This window comes from Notechis scutatus, unplaced genomic scaffold (genome assembly GCF_049901735.1).
Source record: "Notechis scutatus isolate UNSWTSFEM ecotype Mainland unplaced genomic scaffold, rNotScu1.2 NSCUCTG21, whole genome shotgun sequence".
Taxonomy (NCBI): domain Eukaryota; kingdom Metazoa; phylum Chordata; class Lepidosauria; order Squamata; family Elapidae; genus Notechis; species Notechis scutatus.
This window is the reverse complement of record NW_028263079.1, coordinates 198,304-213,688: the sequence shown is the minus strand read 5'-3', so window position 1 is coordinate 213,688 and position 15,385 is coordinate 198,304.

Sequence of the window (15,385 nt, the reverse complement as noted above, 5' to 3'; positions counted from 1 at the left end):
ACTTTCAATTTATATTTTATTTTATTTTTTAAAAATTGAATGCATCTTATGTCTGAGTGAATTTAGTTGTTATTAGCTTTAGCTTATCCTTTTTGAAATTAATATTTATTAATAAAGTTTACATACAATAAAATGCTAATCAGAAAAAGAAAGGGAAAGAAATAAAGAGAGAAAGAAAAAAGTGCAAGAAATGAGAGAGTGAAAAGAAATAAACCATAATGTTTAGCATCCTTTAACCTGTTCTTCTCTTTCAAATCTTTTAAAAAGTTTATACATTTTTGCCATTATATCTTCATCATATATTGTTGTGACTCCAAGACTTGAACCTGATCGGTCAGCAGATGTGGGCTCGAGTGAGGAGGAAGATATGACATTGAGATTCGAGCCTGCATTGCTGAGCGACCTTGAGAGGAGTCTGGGGGAAGAGGAGGAGTTGAATCTGAGAGATGAACCTGATTTATTAGAAGTTTCAGAGACGTCTTCCTCTTCTGGAACTCCCTCCCTGATTGCACCTCAGGTGTCAACTGTTAATCAGGAAAGTGTATCAGAGGATTCCAGCTGTGATGAAACTGCCGGATGCTGGCTGGATGCCAGAACTAGGAGAAGATTGAGACGTCAATCTCAATTAGAAAAGAGACATCCAGCAAAGGATTAATTAATGAGACTAACACGCCCTTTCTTAGAGGATATAAGGGTGCACATGACTTTGAAATATTTGCTGGAAAACAAAGTGAATCTTGCCTTGGAAAGACTTGCGTCTGATTACTGTGTTGTGAGTTACGAGCTTTACAGAATTGCCGGACAGATTCTAGGAGGATTGCCAAAGGACTGTGATAACAGAGCAATTCAATCTTCTGACTCTGGTTTTGTTTACGTAAAGTATTTGAACTATATAACTTGAAGTTTCATCTGTGGATACAGGTGGAACAGAACATTATTGTTTTCCAGCCAAACTAAACCATTTTAAACCAAGATGGACCCAACCCAATTGAAGCAACTGGTGGAGCAACAACAACAACAAATTGACCAACTCTTACAGAACAACCAGGTTCTGCAACACCAGGTAACACAGTTGGTAAACCATCTTTCACAGCTACAGGCCCCTGTTCCTCCCCCAGTTCCTCCCCTTAAGAAATGCCCGGTATCTGTGCCAGATAAATTCTCGGGACAGACTGATATGTTTCCAGTGTTTATAGGACAATGCCAATTATTTATATCTTTGAGGCATGAAGATTTTCCGGATGACCGGGCTAAGGTGGGATTTATTATTAGCCTCTTATCAGGTCCGACTGCTAGATGGGCTACTCCTCTACTGATACAAGATAGCCCTTTACTAACTGACTACCAGGGTTTCCAGCAGCAATTACGGGTCATGTTTGAGAATCCCATTAAAAGCCAAACTGTGGCCAGAAGCTTAATGGACATTCGTCAGGAAACGTCCTTTGCAAGAATTCATTACGGAGTTTCGTCTGCTCTGCATGGACTCTACTTGGAATGAGTCAGCCCACATGGATGCCTTTCAGGAGGGCTTGGCTGACAACATCCAGGATGAGCTGGTGCATGCAGAGCGGGCTCTAACCCTGGATGCCTTGGTCATACAATGTTTACGTATTGACGCCCGGCTTCATCAACGTAAAAGCAAACAACCAGTTCGGAACCGCCCTCTCACTCATGGCCGCAACCTCCAGTACAACCCGCGCCCTTGGTATCCCGCAATACTGTGACCAGGACCGAGGAGCCGATGGAGTTGGGTGCACTCCGCCTGTGGTTGACAGCGCAGGAACGCTCGCGAAGGTTCCAGGGAGGTTTGTGCCTTTATTGTGGGGGCAGGACATTTTGCAAGTTCTTGTAAATGGAGGGGGGACACGAAGACCAGTGCCAGAATCGAATCCTGGGCCATCGGAAAAGCGGGGTAGGCCCAACCTCGAGGAAACCTTAGGTCAGGCACGTATTTCCCCACCACCCGAAGTGGCTGAGGTGAACCCTGGCCTTCCCCAGCATCTACTTTTGGACACGCAGGTTTTCCTACAGTCCGGAAGGAGGGGATTCCTGCAGTTGCGTTGGTGGACTCAGGGGCTACAACTAGTTTTATGGACCGGGCCTTCGCAACTCACTTTGATGTCCCTTTGGTTGCTGTGGAACCACCCATCAAGGTGAAAACCGTTGACGGGCGTGAGCTTAGGTCGGGACCCATTCGCTTTGCTACCCAACCGCTGCGTTTGGTTATCGGAGACCATGAGGAGGCGATTAGCTTCTATATTCAGGATTCTCGCTGGTTGAAAGGACGCTTTCAGTACCTCGTTGGGAGGATGGCAGATGGCGTGGAGGTTTTCTCTTGGGTGGATGCTTCCATGGTTCATGCTTCGGACCTTATCCGGAGGTTCCATGAACACTTCCTGTAGAAACCGCATCCAGCTCGTCAGACTGGGGGAAGGGCCCTGCGGTGAGGGATAGTGTTGTGACTCCGAGACTTGAACCTGATCGGTCAGCAGATGTGGGCTCGGTGAGCAGGAAGATATGGCATTGAGATTCGAGCCTGCATTGCTGAGCGACCTTGAGAGGAGTCTGGGGAAGAGGAGGAGTTGAATCTGAGAGATGAACCTGATTTATTAGAAGTTTCAGAGACGTCTTTCTCTTCTGGAACTCCCTCCCTGATTGCACCTCAGGTGTTAAATGTTAATCAGGAAAGTGTATCAGAGGATTCCAGCTGTGATGAAACTGCCGGATGCTGGCTGGATGCCAGAACTAGGAGAAGATTGAGACGTCAATCTCAATTAGAAAAGAGACGTCCAGCAAAGGATTAATTAATGAGACTAACATTCCCTTTCTTAGAGGATATAAGGGTGCACATGACTTTGAAATATTTGCTGGAAAACAAAGTGAATCTTGCCTTGGAAAGACTTGCGTCTGATTACTGTGTTGTGAGTTCTGAGCTTTACAGAATTGCCGGACAGATTCTAGGAGGATTGCCAAAGGACTGTGATAACAGAGCAATTCAATCTTCTGACTCTGGTTTTGTTTACGTAAAGTATTTGAACTATATAACGAAGTTTCATCTGTGGATACAGGTGGAACAGAACAATATATATATAATTCAATTTTGAATTCTGTTTTTCAACGCCAATTGTTTTTTGATCCACATTAAACATTTCTTTTACCTGTGTAGATGTGAATCATTGAAAACTATATTTTTCTGCAAGCAATTGTTCTCAATTTCATCTTAATTCCTTCAGCCTCCTTTGTTAATAAATCTTAATTTGTTAACCATTTTTCCTATCTGTTGTTTCTATTCTATATAATATTTCTTATGCTGAAACCCATAAAGGTATCTCCACAGAGATGGTATTCAGCAGGTTCTGACGAGGTTTGAAGAACCGGTAGCGGAAATTTTGAGACGTTCAGAGAACCGGCAAATACCACCCCTGACTGGCCCCACCAACCCCAACTATTCTGTGCCTCCCATTGAGTCTCAGCTGATTGGCTGGGTCTTCTTTGGTTGCCCTGCACAGGAAAATGGAGCTGGAAAGCAGGTTAGTGGGGTGGGAAGGGAATGGGGCTTTTGCAATAACCTTCCCCCAGGAGTGGGGAGGGAATTGAGATTTTGCAGTATTCTTCTCCTGTCACACCCACCAAGCCACACCATGTCCACCAAGTACGCCCACAGAACCGGTAGTAAAAAAAATTGAATCCCACCGCTGTATCTCCAGCTCTACTTATTCCACATTCTCAATGTAGCACTTTTCACATCATGATTTTTAAGCTTTAAGTTTTCCCCTCGATATGCTTTGGCTTACTCTTGATGTTGTTAGTAACCCTGTAGCTGAATTAAGATTTTAGACTAGTTTTCATTTGTGTTTTCCATCCCCTTGGTTACTTATCTTCTCGGATATAGAGTCATTAATGAACACACAAACACACACTTGCAATGAGCAGCTTTGACTACCAGTGATATAAAAAAGATGTTGAGTCTCTAGAAAGAGTACAGAGAATGGTAACAAAGATAATTAGAGGCCTGGAGTTTAAACCAAATGAAGAACGGTTGCAGGAATTGGGTATGTCCAGTTTAATGAAAAGTAAGGGTAGGGGTGACATGGTTAGCATTCTTCCAATATTTGAGAGGCACAAAGAAGAGAGGGTCAACCTATTTTCCAAAGCACTTGAAGGCAGGGCACGAAACAAAGGATGGAAACTAACCAAGGAGCAAAGCAAACTAGAATTAAGAAGAAATTTCCTGACAGTTAGAATAATTATTCGGTGGAACAACTTGACTCCAGAAGTTGTAGGTGCTCCAACACTGGAGGTCTTAAAGAGGAGATTGGAGAACGATTTGTCTGAGATGGTATAGAGTTTCCTGCCTGGGTAGGAGTTGGAGTAGAAGACCTCCAAGATCCACTCTATTCTATTCTGCTCTGTTCTGTTCTGTTTTGTTCTGTTCTGTTCTGTTCTGTGCTGTGCTGTGCTGTGCTGTGCTGTGCTGTGCTGTGCTGTGCTGTGCCGTGCCCTGCCCTGCCCTGCCATGCCCTGCCATGCCATGTCATTCTATGATTAATTTCTGGAGATGTTTAAATTGCCATTTCTGGAATGGAGACTTTAGTGATATTTACATCATTGTACGATTAGGGTCCCTGGCTTCCACTTAAATTAGATTCATATATGTAAGAAAAATCTATTCTGATCTGAGATTCTTTCGCTTAATTTGTGAATTTTAGTAGGGAATAAACATTGTGAAGGTTATTTCATTTTTACCACAGAGAAAAAAGTAACTTTTACACAATAGCATTGACATGATAGCTCTGTTCCAATATCAAAGGAGCTGCCACAAAGAAGAATAACAAACCTCTAATTCTATTCTATTCTAGTCTAGAGAAAAGAAGAACAAAGGGGGACATGATAGCAGTATTCCAGTATTTGAGAGGCTACCACAAAGAGGGGGTCAAGCTATTCTCCAAAGCACCTGAAGGTAGGATAAAAAGCAATGGGTAGAAACTAATCAAGGAGAGAAGCAACTTAGAACTAAGGAGAAATTTCCTGACAGTGAGAACAATTTCATCAGTGGAACAACTTGCCTCCAGAAGTTGTGGCTGCTTCAATACTGGACGTTTTTTAAGAACAATTTGTCTGAAATGGTATAGGGTTTCCTGCTTGCACATGGGGTTGGATTAGAACAGGGGTCGCCAACCTTTTGGACCTCAGGGACCACCAAATTCATAATTTTAAATCCCGTGGACCACTACTATGAATTTTGACTGACGGCGACTTGCTGATTTTTTCCCAGGGTCTCTGCAGAAAGCAGCAGAGACCCTGGGAAAATCCCAAAAAAAGTCTGCAGGAAAATTCCACACCCCGTTTTCCTATCGATCCATCATTCTTTATTTGGGATCGCAAGATACTATCTCCAGCTCCATTCTCAGGGGGAGAGAGAGAGAGAGAGAGAGAGACTTTTGGCTTCATGCAAGGAAATCAGCAGAAGCAGCAGAAGTATTTCTTTCTCTCCCCCAAACTCCACCAGCAATGAGTCTTTGTGGGGGTGACATTTCTCTGCAGATCACCAAAATTTTCTCTTGGACCACCAGTGGTCCCCGGCTCACTGGTTGGTGACCACTGGATTAGAAGACCTCCAAGGTCCTTCCAGTTCTGTTCTGTTCAACTTTCTTTTCTTTATGTACCCATGTTGTTTCCTTGATCTAGCAAGGAAGAGGTAAAAGTGAAGAACCACCCTCTCTTCTCCATCCACAGTCCAGCAATGCTGTCAAGGAAATCTTATGTTTCTTCTTCAAAGTCAAAAAAACAAAACAAAAGATTTTATTGATTATTGGATTGGAGAATTTCAAAGAAGGCTCATCAACTACAGGATGGAAAATGGATCCCCAAGCATGAAATGAGACAGAGAGAGAGAAAAATGAGCAGATCCATTCAATGTAAGAGAAGAGGTTGGAACTTTAGAAATCAGTGTGGGACAGACTGGCTCTAAAGCTGTGTAGGAAGATCAACTTACTGTTTTGGTTGAGTCACAGGGATTGTGTCGAAGCTTAATGGTCGAAAGGTAGCCTGCGTTGCAAAGATGATGCCCCCAATGAGAAACTCTCCTGGACTGTAATGGTTGTTGGGATCCACCTTGTCTCTCTTCAGAGTCAGGAGGCATTTGGCTCTGGGACTCCCCCAGGCTGCTGGGGGCCACAGAAGTAGTAGAAGCAGCAACATGACTTGTGTTCCTGATCGAGTCTCCAGCCCTGGGTCTCTTTTGAAGAAGTGTATGAAGAGTTGGGGGGGAACCCAAACTCTCTTCCAAAACAGCAGCTTCAGAGGTTTTCTAATCCAGAGTCTAATGGTTTAATGTCTTAAATGGGGGGGGGGGCAAATGCAGCCCCTGCCTGTCCTTAAAAGCCCCCAAAGCTTCTCTCTTTCTGCATTTATGTCTTCCATTTATGTTTTTCCAGTGCAAAGAGATTAAGTAATAAAGCTGATGTGATATGATGGCTGTGTTTGTGTGAAAGTTTTTTTGGGGGGTGGGGGAGGGAAGTCTTTAGAGATTTAGCACCAAGGCAACAAATAAATCACTATGATTTGGATAATGGCAGCAAGCAGAGACGCCATCTCTCTCTCTCTCTTAACTCTAAGGGTCTCAAAGAGCAGCTGCCCATTAAGAGAAGTCACAGGTGAGATGGAAAGTTTGAGGGTGAGTCAAGAAGTGAGTCACGACAAATTGCTCCATGGCTACCCTTAGGAAATATTTTGATACATTCCACCATCAAGAGAGATTTTTGACATAAACATGAACTCTCAAGCCCCCATATATCGACAAACTACTAAAACTAAAACCTTACGGTTTCTCTGGACACCTGCATAACTGGATAGAAGCATTCCTGTCAAACCGACAATAAATGTCAAAATTGGGAGTGTCCTATCAAATTCTGTACCTGTCAATAGTGGTGTCCCCAAGGCAGTGTTCTAGGACCAACTCTCTTCATACGCTACATAAATTACCTCTGTGATCATATTAAGAGCAACTGCATTCTTTTCGCTGATGATGTAAAGCTGTTCAATAGCACAGACAATACTGCTACCCTTCAAAAAGATCTTGACTATGTATCAGAATGGTCAAACAAATGGCAACTTCAAATCTCAACAAATAAATGCTCTGCCTTACATATTGGCAAAAAAAAAATCAGTGCAGACTTTGTAATAGTTGAACAGGGTTGAGAGAATTGTTTAGCAGAGTGAAGGCTTTGGGGGAAAAAAAACTGTTCTTGTGTCTAGTTGTTCTGATGTGCAATGCTCTATAGCATCGTTTTGAGGGAAGGAGTTGAAACAGTTTATGTCCGGGATGTGAGGGGTCTGTAAATATTTTCACAGCTCTCTTTTTGACTCATGCAGTATACAGGTCCTTGATTGAAGGCAGGTTGGTAGCAATTGTTTTTTCTGTGATCATATTAAGAGCAATTGCGTTCTTTTCGCTGATGATGTAAAGCTGTTCAATACCACAGACAATACTGCTACCCTTCAAAAAGATCTTGACTATGTATCAGAATGGTCAAACAAATGGCAACTTCAAATCTCAACAAATAAATGCTCTGTCTTACATATTGGCAAAAGAAAAATCAGAAAATAAAATACAAGCTGAATAGTCAAGATCTTGTTGATGATCCAAGCTCTGTAAAGGACCTTGGAATACTCACCTCTAATGATCTAAGTGCTAGAGCCCACTGTAACTACATAGCCAAAAAGGTGTTAAGAGTTGTTAACCTAATACTACATAGCTTTTTCTCTGGTAATATCACACTACTAACTAGAGCATACAAAACATTTGCTAGACCAATACTCGAATACAGCTCATCAGTCTGGAACCCACATTACGTATCTGATATTAGCACAGTTGAGAAAGTCCAGAAATATTTCACAAGAAGAGTTCTCCACTCCTCTACTCATTGTAGAATACCTTATGCCATCAGACTTGAAATTCTAGACCTAGAAAACCTTGAATTACACCGTCTTCGGTCTGATCTAAGTATGGTATATAAAATCATACATTGCAATGTCCTACCTGTCAATGAATACTTCAGCTTCAACCATAACAACACAAGAGCAAACAATAGATACAAACTCAAGGTTAACTGCACCAAACTTGATTGCAGGAAATACGACTTCAGCAACAGAGTGGTCAATGTCTGGAATACTCTACCTGACTCTGTAGTTTCTTCCCCAAACCCCAAAAACTTTAACCTTAGACTGTCTACTATTGACCTCACCCCTTTCCTAAGAGGTCTGTAACGGGTGTGCATAAGCGCACCAACGTGCCTACCGTCGCTGTCCTATTGTTTCTTTATTTTTCTTAAGTGTGCAATTAATCATCCTTGCCTGCCATACTAATTTCTTCAATGTGGTTTGTGTGGGGTTTTTTATTTTGAATTAACATTACTTTGGGTGCAGACTGCATTTACTCCCTCTGTAAACTGTTTTCTTTAAGAGTTTGATTTCCAGCTGAGGATAATTGGACATTGGGGCCAAGTTGGAGGCATTAAGGGAATTTTATTCTATTTTTGTGATTTGGTTATTTTTGTGTCACGTCCCAGGTCATCATAAACTCTGTGTTTATAGCAGAGGATGTTCAACAATGTATGACTGAAAACTGCCTCTCCGAGAAAGACACACCTGTGGGATTTTATAGGTGCCCAACATGGTTGACATCTGGATGGAGATGCCAGTCTCAGCCCCTTTCAGAATAGCCACTGTGTTTCTCTGCCTTCCACACCTATAGTTGGGCATGTTGGCCTCCCCATCAGAAAGTAGGTCAAGCAAGGCCTCTGAAGTCATTTGTGCACTGAAATAATTGTCATAGATATTATAACCCAGAGTGATGTTGGGTAAGAGATGGGAATCCTGGTTGATCTCTTGGATGGCAAAAAGGAAGGATAGCATTTTCCAGTACTCTGTCATTAGTATCCTGGAAGTAATGTATAAATACATTAGAACTTTTTAGATAACATTATTAAACAATAATATTAATATGCTGAAGCCCAAGAGTTCCTCTGAATGGATTACAGTATTCCTGAAAACATTGATTGCCCTCTCCCCTCTTTGGAAGCGCTTTATAGCTCCTGCTGCCTTTCGCGGAGCGAAAGGCCAGGATCAGGATGAAAACCATAAATCAAGGGAGGAGGTCAGTGGCCGACTACACCCAAGAGTTTAGACAGCTGGCGTGCCATATCCAAGGCTGGTCCCAGGGAGCCCTAATAGAAGCCTACAAAGATGATCTAAATTAAGATGTATACCAGATGTGTATTTCCAGAAGGGACCCCAATGATCTGCAGCTGTGGTACTTGCTGGCAGAAGAAGTGGAAATAGATTTGACCCGAAGCAGACGCAGGGGGGGGGGCTCTGGATGGAGCAAGCTGTCCCCCCCACGCTTCCAAGAGGCCCAAAGCCTCCGAAGGGAGGAGTGATGGCAAGACCCAAATCCACTGCCTGTTTTCGATGTGGGAAGGAGGGCCACGGGATTGCAGACTGCAGGGTCAAGCTGGATCCAAAGGGGGCGCAGAGAGGAGGGAGGAAACCTGAAACCCCCCCAGCCAAGCCTCGCGAAACCACGCTAAAGACGGGGGAGGTTGTAGAGGTCGCCCGTCCGGCAGGAGAGGAGCTGGGACCTCCAACCTTCCTTGAAGAGAGTGAATCTGACTCGGAAGACAACTTCCTGGTAAGTCCAAATAAGGGCCCCATGACCATTCCAGTAAAATTAAGGGTACCCACTTCAGGGACCAAAGGGGAGATGCTAGCCTTGCTAGACTCTGGGTGCACAAGATGTGTAATCAACATGAAAGTAGTTGATGAAATGGGCACCAGACTGAGAACTTTAGAAACGCCCATAGCCTTTTCTCAATTGGATGGATCAGTGGCGGGAGGTTGCCCTGCACGCTTCATAACGGAACCCCTAGAGATGACCATGGGAGAGCATAAAGAGACTCTGTGTTTTATTGTGGCCCCTGGGATGGAGCAACCGTTAATACTGGGATTGCCCTGGCTCCGGAAGTGGAATCCCCATGTGAATTGGAGGAAGGGGTCATTGCGCATACGCACCAATCAGCGACCGGAAGGTGAGGGGCGACCCCAGCAGAAGCATCAGAATCCGGTTGAGCTAGCCTCCACAGGCACCGAGGACTTGGAGGGGGAGGAAAAAATTCCGAAAGAATACTAGGACTTAAAAGAAGTGTTTAGCAAAAAGGCTTCAGATGAGCTTCCCCCTCATCGGCCAACAGATTGTAGTATTGAGATTTTGCCTGGGGTGACGCTCCTGAAACCAAAGCTATATTTGATGACACCACAGGAATTGGAAGAGTTGAGATCGTTTATCGATAAAAACTTGAAACGTGGTTTCATCCAACCCGCTAGACCTCAGGTGGCGGCCCCAGTGTTGTTCCGTGAAAAGAAAGATGGCTCCAAGCGTTTGGTAGTCGACTATAGAAACCTGAACGCAATTTCCGTGGAAAACGTGTACCCCCTCCCCCTGATGAAGGACATGCTAGCCCACCTGGCTAAAGGGAAAATTTTCACGAAATTGGACTTGAGAGAAGCATATTACCGAATCTGAATTAAAGAAGGAGATGAGTGGAAAACTGCTTTTAACTGCCCGATGGGTTGTGTCCAGTTCAATGTTCTTCCCTTTGGCCTACAGGGGGCTCCAGCCGTATTCATGTAGATGATCAATCAAGTGCTACACAAACATTTAATCAAGGGGTTTTTGGTTTACCTTCATAACATCCTTATTTACACAGAAACTTGGGATGAGCATGTGAAACTGGTGCGTTCAGTGCTACAGAAGCTGCGTGCCACTAAAATGTATGCTAAACTGTCCAAATGTGAGTTCCATCAAGAGAAAATCGACTATTTGGGGTATCACATTTCACACGAGGGTATTGAAATGTATCCAGAGAAGGTACGGGCTGTGTTGGAGTGGGCCCCACTGTGCACCCGAAAACAACTTAAAAGTTTCTTGGGATTTGCCAACTTTTACCGACAATTCATCCCGTCTTTTGCTAAAATAGCAATGCCTATCACCAATCTCTTAAAAACAAAGGGGGAGGCGAAACCAAAGCCTAGTGAGCCACTGGAGTGCTCCATGGAATGCCAAGCCGCCTTTGAAAAGCTGAAGCGACTGTTCACTGCAGAACCAGTGCTAAAGCACCCGGACATGGATGCCCCTTTCGTGATCCAAGCCGATGCGAGTGATGTGGCTGTTGGAGCGGTCTTACTTCAAATCAATGAGAAGGGAACCCTACAACCCTGCGCCTACACCTAAACTAACTGAAACCGAAAGGAGGTGGGCCGTCTGGGAAAAGGAAGGTTTTGCCGTTTGCTGGGCGCTATTGACATGGAAACATTCCTTGGAAGGAGCAAAACACCCATTCGAGGTATGGACTGACCATAAGAATTTGGAGGCCTTAAAAACACCTCGAAAACTGTCTCCTAAACAAGTTAGGTGGACCCAGTATTTTAAGCGTTTCAACTTTTCACTGAAGTACATCCCAAGGGGGAGGAATTTTATGGCGGATGCTTTATCTAGACTGCCTCAATATAACAGCGTTCGTCAGGAAGTGATACGGCCGTTTGTTTCAACCAAACAGTTAGCCGCCCTGGTGGTCACTAGAGCGCAAAAGAAGAAACAAGGATTTTTTGAGTGATTTGACAGCGCAATTAAAGGAGGCCCTAAAATTGGATGAATGGTTCCTGGCTCATTCGAATAACTGTACAATTAGAGATGGTTTGGCCTGGATGGGAGCAAAGTTGTATGTACCAGAGACATTGAGAAGCCAAATATTGCAACAAGCCCATGACTCTAAAGCGGCTGGTCACTTTGGATTCGTGAAAACCCTACACCTCGTTAAGCGACAATTCTGGTGGCCTACGTTGAAGAAGGACATTGAAGCTTATGTGGCTAGCTGCTCAGTTTACACCTCAGCAAAAAGGCCACCTGGTAAGCCAGCAGGGCTGTTACAAAATGTTGCTAGGCCAACGGCTCCATGGAAGGAAATCTCTATGGACTTTATAGTAGAGTTATCCGAGAGCACCGGAAACATGGTTATTTGGGTAGTAACCGATTTGTTTTCCAAACAAGCGCATTTCATACCTTGCTCTAAGATTCCCTCTGCAAAGTCGTTGGCTAAACTGTTTATACTACATATTTATAGACTGCATGGTGTTCCTGAACGTATAATTTCCGACCGAGGGGTTCAATTCACCTCAAACTTTTGGAGGGAGTTCCTGAAGTTAATAGGCTCTGCCCAGGGCTTAAGCTCCGCCCACCATCCCCAAACCAATGGGGCCTGTGAGAGAACTAATGCAGTGCTAGAACAATACCTCAGATGTTACATAAATTATCAACAGGATAACTGGGCTGACTTATTGCCATTTGCCAAGGTGGCATACAACAATTCTGTTCATAGTAGTACCAGGTTCACCCCCTTTAAAGTGGCGTCAGGACAAGACTTTGTACCCATACCTGAGCGTCCTCGTGAAAGACCTAACATCCAGTCGCTAGACGAATGGATATCTCAACTCCAACTTAACTAGCCAGTTGCCCATAAAGCAGGGGTGTCCAACCTTTCACCTTCCCTGGGCCACATTAGAAGATGAAAATTTGGTTTGGGCCGCACATATAATAAATTATTATAAAATAATTATATTATAAAATTATATAATAAATTATAAATTATTATTTATTATTTATTATTAATTATTTATTAAAAATGATTTATTTTTATTAATTTTCTGGCCAAATTTTGCGGGGGGGAGGGGGAGGAAAGCTCGCCCGCCTCGCGCCTACCTCTCCTCCTGCAAATGGCCCGGCTGGATGCGGCAGGACTGGAAGGCGAGGACCAGGAGGCTCGGTGCAGCAGCAGCAGTGGCGGTGGCAGCAGTGGCAGGGGCAGAAGCGGCGGCGGCAGAAGCCGTGGCGGCAGTGGGGGCAGAAGTGGCAGCAGAAGCAGTGGCGGTGGCATCTGGGGGAAGAAGCGGTGGTGGTGGGGGCAGAAGCGGCGGTGGTGGTGGGGGCAGAAGCAGCGGTGGTGGTGGGGGCAGAAGCAGCAGCGGTGGCAGCGGCGGGGCAGAAGTGGTGGCGGTGGCAGAAGCAGCGGCGGCGGCAGGGGCAGAAGCAGCAGCGGCAGCAGGGGCAGAAGCGGCAGTGGCGGGGCAGAAGCAGCAGCGGGGGTGGCAGTGGGGGCAGAAGTGGTAGCAGCAGCGGCGGCAGCGGCAGGGGCAGAAGCGCTGGCAGCAGGGGCAAAGTGGTGGGGGGCGGGGCGGGGGCAGAAGCAGCAGCGGCGGCAGCGGCGGCAGGGGCAGAAGCAGCAAAGGCGGCGCCCACCTTTTCTGTTGCTACTTGGCATAGCGCTCGCCTCGCCCCACCTCACACCTGCCTCTCCTCCTCCTCCTCGCTGGCTCTTGCCAGAAGGTTGGGGTGGGCACTGGGCCGCATTATGAGGTGACCTGGGCTGCATGCAGCCCGCGGGCCGCGGGTTGGACAAGCCTGACTTACATAGATAACTGACTTGAAGGACTTGTGTGAAAGCTTAAAAGTTGAAACCTACTCTTGGTTGCAGAGATGATGCTCCCAATTGAAAGCTCTCCTGGCCTGTAATGATTCTGTGGGCCCAGCTCATCCCTATTCAAAGTCAGGAGGCACTAAGCTTGGAACATCCCCCAGATTGCCTGTGGCCACAAAAGCAGCAGAAGCAACAACACAACTTGAATTCTTGATTGAGTCTCCAGAACTATGTCACTTTTGAACAAAGAACACAAAATAAAGGTAGAAGAAAGCCAAACCTTCTTCTGAGGGAGACGTTTCAAAGCATTTCCTTAGCCAGATAATAAAGTTTTGCACATCTCAAGGACAGGGGACTAAGTGCAGCTCCTGACTGTTGTAAAAGACCTCCCAGTATTCTCTTTCTCCAGACCCAATTATGCATTCATGCCTTTCCAATGCTATGAGCTCAGTCAACAAAACATCACTGTGGTATTGAGTTGAAAACATGTTATTGACATCTTGCTTTCAGATCTTCTGAAAGTGTGCAGAAAAATCTCTGGAGATATAGCATCAAGGGAGACAAATAATAAGCTACCATGATTTGGATAATGCATGGAGGAGTGTTCCAACTAATCAACTCCAAACCAATAAACTCCAAGACAAGCATTTCCTCAAAGTTCCATTTTATTAGAGTTCTCACATTTGTACATCTGGGAAAACCCGAATCTGAGAGTTCTGGGTTTTCTTTTCCCAAAAGAAAATCAAAGAACCATCCCTTGCACCAACCAGTCCATCACATGGTCCAATCAAAGATCGTCCCAACTGGAGACATTCCTCCAGACACTCCTCTCCAGGTGCAGGGCAACATGTCCTTGACTCTCTGAGAAAGGAATGTCGTTGTGTCTAGTCTTCCACCTCAGTATGAAATCCCCCCTCCCAAATTCCCAGGCACTGAATGTGGCAGCCTCGAAGCTTCCAAATAAAATATGGCTTCCAAGGCTGACACCAACTCTTTGAACTCTGAATCAACAAGCATGTATGCAAAGGGAAAACGATGCTATAAAAAGGAATAGTATAATATGTAAGATAATATGATGTAATGATATTATATATATACATATATATACATAATGAAATAAATTGAATGTTCCCAGATTTGTTAAAACTTAGATTTGCTCGATAAGAACTATGTAAATTTATAGTTGAGTCTAATAATGATACAATAATAATACAATATAATATAATATGTATAGTTGACTTATGTAATATGAATTTATGTTTGGAAGGGGAAGACTGTTGATGTTGTGATGTTGCATGAAAGAAATGTACCAACCAACATGATGTATTTTGGAAGATGGTTTTATGTTGATGTTTTATGTTTGTGTTTGTTAAAAACTTTTACCCAAAAAAACCCAAGCATGTATGCAAAGGGAGAAGTCACAGATGGGACAGTGCTGGCTCTTTGGTTTTGTAGCAGAGATTAGCACCGCCCCCTAAAGCCGGAAATGACTAGCACATATTTACCTTTATTCTGTGCAGGACATAGGGAAGTTTCCCTCAAAGACTTTGTGTTCACCCCTCATGCTTAGAGTCTTTATAGGGAAAAACCACAACCCCCTACATCATAGAATCATCGGGTCATTATTATAGAAATCTCAACAAACATTTTACAACTTTCAACAAAATTAATGAAAGTCAAGCCTTCTTCTCAGAGAGATGTTTCAAGGTATTTCCTTGGCCAGATAATAAAGTCTTGCTCAAGCTTCACTTCTCAAAGAGAGAGAACTTGACTGTTTTAAAAGACCTCCAAGCTCTCTCTTTCTCCAGACCCAATCAAAACTATCAAGCAGATTCCTAGAGAGGAAGTTGTCCAAC